Genomic DNA, 8375 nt, shown 5'->3' on the forward strand with positions numbered 1-8375 from the left:
GAACTGAAGAGAGGATGTGAGAAAAGGACCAGTGAAACTCATCTGCATCAACTGCAGCATTCCTTTTAACAACCACATGGTGGCGATGCACAAACTCCCAGCTTTCAAGCTCTTCCAGATCTCTCAGTAGGTCAGAGGTGGAATGTCCACCTGTTGATCCTGAAATGCCAGAATGCTGTAAAACTGTTTCTCTGTTGCATTTCACATCACTTTAGGAAGTATTTTTAAAATGCTGTTTAACCCGACGACAAAAAAAAGGGTTGGGGCGTTTCACTCTCATTTATTTTAAATTAATTTGGCTTTTATTAGGAATTACCTCAAAGGAAAAATAATGTTTCAGGTTGAGGACTTGTATTTTTTTTTCATGTCCACTCCTTTGTTGTATGAAGTTATTATATTTTAGTCATTTTTGTGTTCATTTTTTACATTTTGAGCTCTTTTACTTTGAAATGTACCCAGATGAGGCAGAAATGATAGAAAGCCATGTGTGACCTGTGAGCCGGAACGGTCTACAGAAAGGCAAAACACAGGCAGAACAGGAACCAGAATCCTTGGGCATAAAAACAGATTTATTTTTATCTGACTCATAAAATATAATCTGAAGTAAAGTTCTTCAAGACCCACAGGTGGAGACAACAGATTTATGAGATTTAATTATGCAAATATTGATTCTTAACAGTGAGAAATGAAACAAACACGGGTGTAAAAACCACCTTTTCCAGCGGACTCCGAATCTCCAGGAGCTCCTCTGACCTCAGCGGTCATGGAGTTCCAGGTTTAGTCACCATGTGATAACACCCTGTTGTTGTGTGAGTAACTACAGGTGTGAGTGAGTGAGGCCGGCCGTTGGAAGATTTCCGTGAGCTTTTAATCAAACATAAGTGGCGTCGTTTAAGATCCTCTCATTACTCTAACCCAAAGAGTCAAGCGTGTGAGCCGTGCACCGTGATAAGTTGAGGCAAGCAGGAGCTTATTGTGAAACTACACACACACACACACACACACACACACGCACGCAAATGCAGTCAAGTGTGTTCAGCTGACTTCTCCCCGCTGTTTCCTTGTGAGATGTCATTATACGATAAAGAGGAAGCCATCAGGAAACCGCTTAAGTGCCACTTCCTGTCTGTTGCTATGACAACTACCTCTTTTTTTTTTTTTTTTTTTTTTTTCGCAGTTGCAGATTTTCACCGCAACTTTACTTGAGTTAATGTCTTTCATACGAGCAGAGTGGGAGGCAAAAACAAAGAGGCAGGTGTGTTTTGGTCCATACGGGAGGATTCGGGTGGGTCGATTCTCATCCAGACGCTCCTCACAGTCCACCTGGGCGAGGGCGGACCATTTAACCCCAACATCTGACAGCTATTATCATTTGGGATGGTTCAGTGGACACGTTTTTTTGTGAATGCAGCTGGATCCGTTCAAAGTTGTAGATAAACAGATCTGGGATGAAGGGACACTTCCTGATTTTAGGGGAATTGTTGCTTCAGAGTGGCAGGCACGTTGGCCTCAAGAGAGCCTCCTCTAAATTGGTTGTGTGAGATTTTACACAGTGGTGTAGCCAGATCTTTTAAAATGGGGTGGCCCAAGTAGTGCACTTCTTTGTGCATGGGTGGCACCATTCTTTTTTACCCCAAGCTTTTTGTGGACAAGTCTACTTAAAGGAAATTCAGTGGGGTGGCCAATCAGATTCCAAAGGTGGCATGTGCTACCCCAGGCCACCCCCTGGACACGCCCCTGATTTTACATAATCCCCATATGTTTCGTTAACATAAGGTCGACCGCTAAAAGAACGATTAAAGCAGTGAAACTCGCCCCTTCGACTGAGGATTTCTTTTTCCTGAAAATCAGCTAACAGGCTGGGCTGAATCACAAAATCACGTTTGTCAGACTCTAAACTCTCAAATAGGATAAGTGAGAGACACCCATGGCCACTCTGCGTTTTGGTCCTGCCCCGGACCAGAGAGACACCGGCACTGACAGGAGCCACATTCCAGCTAAGGTGTGCACACAAAGAGGGGTTAAGCCGCTCCCCTTTCAACGGGCTCCATCGCAGGATTATTGACAAATTCTTTCTGAGGTTTTCACTTGTCAGAACTAGCAGAGGCACCGCGTCAGAAGAGCGTTGGAGAGGAAGGAGGCGCCGATTCAGGGAGAGTGGAGGGAGATATACAGGTTTTGGAGAATTTAAATATCAGAAAGGGAAACGAGAGATAGAGCAGCAAGAAAAAGAGAGGGCGAATACACACACACACGCTGAGGGGTGTGTCATAGCAATTTAGTTCCTTAAGGAAGTAAAGCTCAGCATTATCTTAAGACAGAGCGGTGAGCACTGACAGAGACGCTGCCGGGACAGCTTCTCTTTCATACATTTCCACTGTTTTCCAGGTGAAGATGGAGGTGTTGTGTTAAAAAGCAGCCTGCGTTGTCGGCGTGACACCCAGAGCAGCAGGAGAGACACATCTGACACAAGGAGGGAGGGGGACTCAGCAAACACTCAGGTAAGAAACATCTGCTGCACTCATTTGAAAAAGTTTAAAAAAAGTTCTTTTCCTGCTTCTGTTGTGCAAATCAAACGGGTTGTCGCTGCTGCTGAGCAGGAACAGACTGAGAGTGGGATGACTGGAAACTGAGCGACTCCTCTCTACTTCCCCATCTTGAGCGCAAGTCGAGAGACGCGCAGGCTCGCTGTCGTGCCGCAACAAGTACAGTGACAGGCACAGATGTGGAGCTGCTAGCTGTGTTTGCACAGGCAGGGAGTTGCTGGAGTGGAGTCTCCCTCCGTCACTGGCCTGCTTTGATTTGTAGCCGGTCAGGACGCAGGGACGGGCAGTAAGATGCTGCAATGTCACTGCAAACAGAAACAGACAAGTACACTGCTAACTGCTCTGTTTCGCTTCCCGTTTGAGGCAGATGTGTAACGGCGAAAGAGTCGAACGGTTGTGCAACGCTGACAGAGGTCTGCAATGAAAGATTTCAAAATCTTTACTGGATGTTTCCCTGTGAAGTCAGTTTGTGTAATAGGGATAAATACTGAGCTTAACCCAAACTCATGTAACTGCTGCAGATGTGTGCAAAGAAAATGAGCTCTGAAACTTGTTGAGATGGAAGAGAGTTGAGATCTGAGACCGCGAAAGTGACGCTTCATCCTGGTGAGAGAAAAATTGCAGAGAAAGACAGAAAATATACATCATCTCTATCGTTTCTGTTTCGTCTGGAGGACAATAGGTATGAGCTTATTTATGGCAGCGTTCTGGACCAGCGGTTCAAAGATGGCCAGCTGGTTTTATCTGATTGAACGGTCTGATCTGAGAGTTTTCCTGGAACATGTACATGGTTGATCAAAGGCCGTGAACGGCTAAAAGGCCCAGCACATACTAGCGATGTCTTCAGAGAAACTCCACCCGTAGGATCACTAGAACACAAGCACTCCACGACAACGTTAACTTCTACACGTTGTAAATTATTTGTTGCTTTCATACAAAACCAGCCAGGAATAAATGTGACTTCCTTGTGAATACGAGTTCATACAAGCACACAGACTATGGAGTCATGTGAGGAATGCTAAATATTTACCTCCGCTGCCGGCCAAGATGGCTCCAGCATTCAGGACTCCTCTCATCTCAACGAAAAGCTGGATGTTACACTAGGAGACAAGGAAAGTGCACGCACACACACACACACACACACACTCATTTGGGAGGAAAACCAACTCTTGAACACCCTAAAGGTCTGTTCCATCCTGTCGTACCAACAAACTGCTGCTCAGTGCCGAGCCACTACCTGATGTCCATCACAGAAAAGTGGTTTCATGGCAGTTCGGTGCTGCAACGCTGAAATGGTCCATGTCTCAGCCCTGACCCCTCGGGCGGCGGGCGGCATCCTGCTGTGGGAGTCTCACTGTGGAAAACCGGCTGATGACTCCACACGGTGCACGTCCCTCAACTCCCCGTTGCCTTCTCAGCAAACAAACCAGACTGAGGCCTGGATTTGAACTAGTGATCACACTGCTCCACTTCTATCACCTCTGTTAAGGGAAATTAATCTAATGACTGTTCTTTAATTTGCTGCAGGGAACCCAAAGCTTCAGTAATGCAGCCAGCTATTAAAACATGACAAAAATAAGCGACGCTTCATGCTAAATCTTACCCTAGCGTGGCTGTATTTTTAGAGCAGCATCAAGTGTGAAGTAGCTGTAGGATTTTATTTTTAATTAGATACAGTGGGGCAAAAAAGTATTTAGTCAGCCACCGATTGTGCAAGTTCTCCCACTTAAAATGATGACAGAGGTCAGTAATTTACATCATAGGTACACTTCAACTGTGAGAGACAGAATGTGAAAAAAAATCCATGAATTCACATGGCAGGATTTTTAAAGAATTTATTTGTAAATCAGGGTGGAAAATAAGTATTTGGTCACTTCAAACAAGGAAAATCTCTCGCTCTCACAGACCTGTAAAGTCTTCTTTAAAGAGCAAGTCACCCACAAATAAACTTTTTTTTGCAGATACACTAAATAAACAAGTGTTTAATCGTGCTGCAGACACGTGTCGTCAATAATTTGGTACTTCAGTGCATCTTAGTTAAAATTTAAATATTCTGCCTAAAACTGTCAGTGTTGTGCCGTTGTCAGGTAAAAACTGCACTGCATTTGAATTTAAATCTGCCACCGCTATTGGCTAAGAGGTATGCTATGATGTAAACTGGTAGATTATGATGTCACAATGCTGTCGTGAGCCTGTGTGTGTGTGTGTGTGTGTGTGTGTGTGTATTTGTTAGCGGCTCCGCCCTCTCGGTCTGCCAGGCAACAGCATTTGTTGCATTTTTCAAACATGAAGTGAGAGTGGAGTTAGACTCTGGTAGGGGTTGACTTGCTCTTTAAGAAGCTTTTCTGTCCTCCACTTGTTACCTGTATTAATGGCACCTGTTTGAACTCATTATCTGTATAAAAGACACCTGTCCACAGCCTCAAACAGTCAGACTCCAAACTCCACTATGGCCAAGACCAAAGAGCTTTCGAAGGACACCAGGAAAATAATTGTAGACCTGCACCAGACTGGGCAGAGTGAATCTACAATAGGCAAGCAGCTTGGTGTGAAAAGATCAACTGTGGGAGCAATTATCAGAAAATGAAAGACATACAAGACCACTGATAATCTCCCTCGATCTGGGGCTCCACGCAAGATCTCATCCCGTAGGGTCAAAATGATCATGAGAACGGTGAGCAAGAATCCCAGAACCACACAGGGGGACCTGGTGAATGACCTGCAGAGAGCTGGGACCATAGTAACAAAGGTCACCATCAGTAACACACTACAACGGCAGGGAATCAAATCCTGCAGTGCCAGACGTGTTCCTCTGCTGAAGCCAGTGCATGTCCAGGCTCGTCTGAAGTTCGCCAGAGAGCACATGGATGATACAGCAGAGGATTGGGAGAATGTCATGTGGTCATATGAAACCAAAATAGAACTTTTTGGTATAAACTCAACTCGTCGTGTTTGGAGGAAGAAGAATACCGAGTTGCATCCCAAGAACACCATACCTACTGTGAAGCATGGGGGTGGGAACAGCATGCTTTGGGGCTGTTTTTCTGCTAAGGAGACAGGACGACTGATCCGTGTTAAGGAAAGACTGAATGGGGCCATGTATCGTGAGATTCTGAGCCAAAACCTCCTTCCATCAGTGAGAGCTTTGAAGATGAAACGTGGCTGGGTCTTCCAACACGACAATGATCCCAAACACACCGCCCGGGCAACAAAGGAGTGGCTCCGTAAGAAGCATTTGAAAGTCCTGGAGTGGTCTAGCCAGTCGCCAGACCTCAACCCCATAGAAAATCTGTGGAGGGAGTTGAAAGTCTGTGTTGTTCGGCGACAGCCCCAAAACATCACTGCTCTCGAGAAGATCTGCATGGAGGAATGGGCCAAAATACCAGCTACTGTGTGTGCAAACCTGGTAAAGACCTATAGTAATCGTTTGACCTCTGTTATTGCCAACAAAGGTTATGTTACAAAGTATTGAGTTGAATTTTTGTTATTGACCAAATACTTATTGTCCACACTGATTTACAAATAAATTCTTTAAAAATCCTGCCATGTGAATTCATGGATTTTTTTTCACATTCTGTCTCTCACAGTTGAAGTGTACCTATGATGAAAATTACTGACCTCTGTCATCATTTTAAGTGGGAGAACTTGCACAATCGGTGGCTGACTAAATACTTTTTTGCCCCACTGTATTTAAAAAAAAACAGATGATTGTTTTTTATAACTAAATGGTGGGTTTGTTTGCCTGAGTGCAGCTGGACAGCAACACCATCTAAAATGCACCAACAGGGACAAGACTACACCATTAGGCTGAGAGTTGAAGCTGCTGCTAAACGCAGGATGTTTCAATAACAGAGTAGCTAATGTTTGACTCAAAGGCACATCCACCCACAGTAATAAAGGTAGCCCTCTTCGTACAGTGTGCACACGTTCTGTTGTTGCACCAGCACTGATGCAATATGCACAGCACGCATGTACCTGTCTCAACTATGCAGCCTACGAGCTGCACTCAAAAACCTGTCCACACAGGCAGGAACAGGGAATTTGGAGATGAAATGGGCCGAAGAGATGGTAGGAGACACTTGTCTGTGTAGAAAACACATGTAAGATTAAAAAAAAAACAATAAAATGAGACAGGAAGGAGAGCAGCGGCACGGATGTTTGCTAAAGATAGTTTATCTTTGTGTTGGATCTGCAGCACTCATCACTTTGGCTTAAGCTGCTGCAGCTATGGAGCAGAACACGCAGCTAAACTTTATCTTTTAGCATAAATGTCACTAAACAACATTGCTACGTTTTAAAATCCACAAAACTTTAATGTATTTCTCTGCTCAGCTTCAGATTTAGTTGTTTCTGTGTGAAATCATGGTTAAAGAAGTGCTTTAAAAATCAAACCTTTGTGTTGGAAAAGATGAAAAGCTGATTCTCAAGTGTTGTGTGGATGTTGATGACCTCCCATTGGGGTGTGTGTGTGTGTGTGTGTGTGTGTGTGTGTGTGTGTGTGTGTGTGTGTGTGTGTGTGTGTGTGTGTGTGTGTGTGTGTGTGTGTGTGTGTGTGTGTGTGTGTGTGTGTGTGTGTGTGTGTGTGTGTGTGTGTGTGTGTGTGTGTGTGTGTGTGTGTGTGTGTGTGTCCTCTGAGAACGATGCTAGGTGAGGTTAAAATCTCAGTGGAGAAATTCAAAGCCTGTGTTGTGCAGCTTAAGTCCCTTTCCCAGTGTCAGAGATGAAAACAAACACTAAGGAGCATCATGAAAGAGGAAACATCGTATCTTTAAATTGTGTCCATTTTTATTTATGAATCAGCAGTTCAGCATGAATCATTAACCCTAGAGACGGTGTTATGAATTGTGAGTAAGATGTACCGGGATGAACGAGGATGAGATGAATGTTTGAGTCAAAGTCACGCCTGGAATTTCAGAATAATAAGTGAGCTTTTTTCTTCTTTTCAGCCTCAGCAAACACAATAAAGTTCTGATTTCATTTTTCTAATTGCTTCCCCTGCGTTCGAAACTTTTAAAGGTGTGGAAAACTTGTTTATTGAATTCATTCACAGTGGTCTCTGGTAGGAATTAATACCTTGCAAGTCGTACTCGGGGGGGGGGGGGGGGGCATACATCATGAAATCATTGATTGCATTAGACAAGTCTGCTACAACAGGGAGTGGGAGCAGACGGCAGGATTTGGAGTCTTATTTCCTGATATTTGGGCATCTTACCTCTGATTGGCTAACAGCAACGCAACTCTACCATTGACACGTTTGCTCTGCGATGTTAATGTTTTATCTCCATAAATAACACAAGCCAGAAGGAGTTCTGCTATGTGGTGGAGTTGCTAACGCTAACAGTTAGCTCCTACTAGCCAAGACGTTCTCTGCTGTTTCCTAGACGCTAAACCAACAACAGCCTTTCCTGCCGTGACTCAAGACCAGTTAGTATTCAGTGACAGTTTGACATAGACCTGAGTATCACCGTCTACGTTCTATCAGAAGCTAATGCAGGAGATAGGTGTAGGAGATTATTTTCATGTTCAGCCTGCATGAAAAACTCAGAGTGACTTAGCAATTGAAATAACATTTTTCCAGTGATTCACACCTTTAAGAAAACTAAAACCATGGTTGAAAAAGAAAAAAACAACGTTTTTCTGTTGTCTCTAAAACTATTTCACACTTTTAGCATTCACATAATAAAGAACATTTCCCATAATGCACTGGTTCCTGTTATTTACTTTTGAATTTTACAGTCTGACATAAAATTGGAAAGGTGACAGAAAGTCTTTTATGGCTGCAAACAGACAAATCTAAGCTTGTGTGAAGTTGTCACCATGTTGAGTTTT

General features: G+C 43.9%; 1 protein-coding gene across 1 annotated transcript in view; it reads left to right on the top strand.

Moving 5' to 3' along the window:
- The first annotated feature begins 2030 nt into the window (after window positions 1-2030).
- The window catches only part of tnfaip8l2b (tumor necrosis factor, alpha-induced protein 8-like 2b), a 16253-nt gene continuing 9908 nt past the window's right edge, over window positions 2031-8375 (top strand). Inside the window, exons 1-2 of the mRNA XM_015949879.3 lie at window positions 2031-2175; window positions 2389-2501. The gene's annotated coding sequence lies outside the window, so the exon portion shown is untranslated. The remainder of the gene's footprint in view (window positions 2176-2388; window positions 2502-8375) is intronic.

The sequence above is a fragment of the Nothobranchius furzeri genome, chromosome 5 (assembly GCF_043380555.1).
Source record: "Nothobranchius furzeri strain GRZ-AD chromosome 5, NfurGRZ-RIMD1, whole genome shotgun sequence".
Classification (NCBI taxonomy): domain Eukaryota; kingdom Metazoa; phylum Chordata; class Actinopteri; order Cyprinodontiformes; family Nothobranchiidae; genus Nothobranchius; species Nothobranchius furzeri.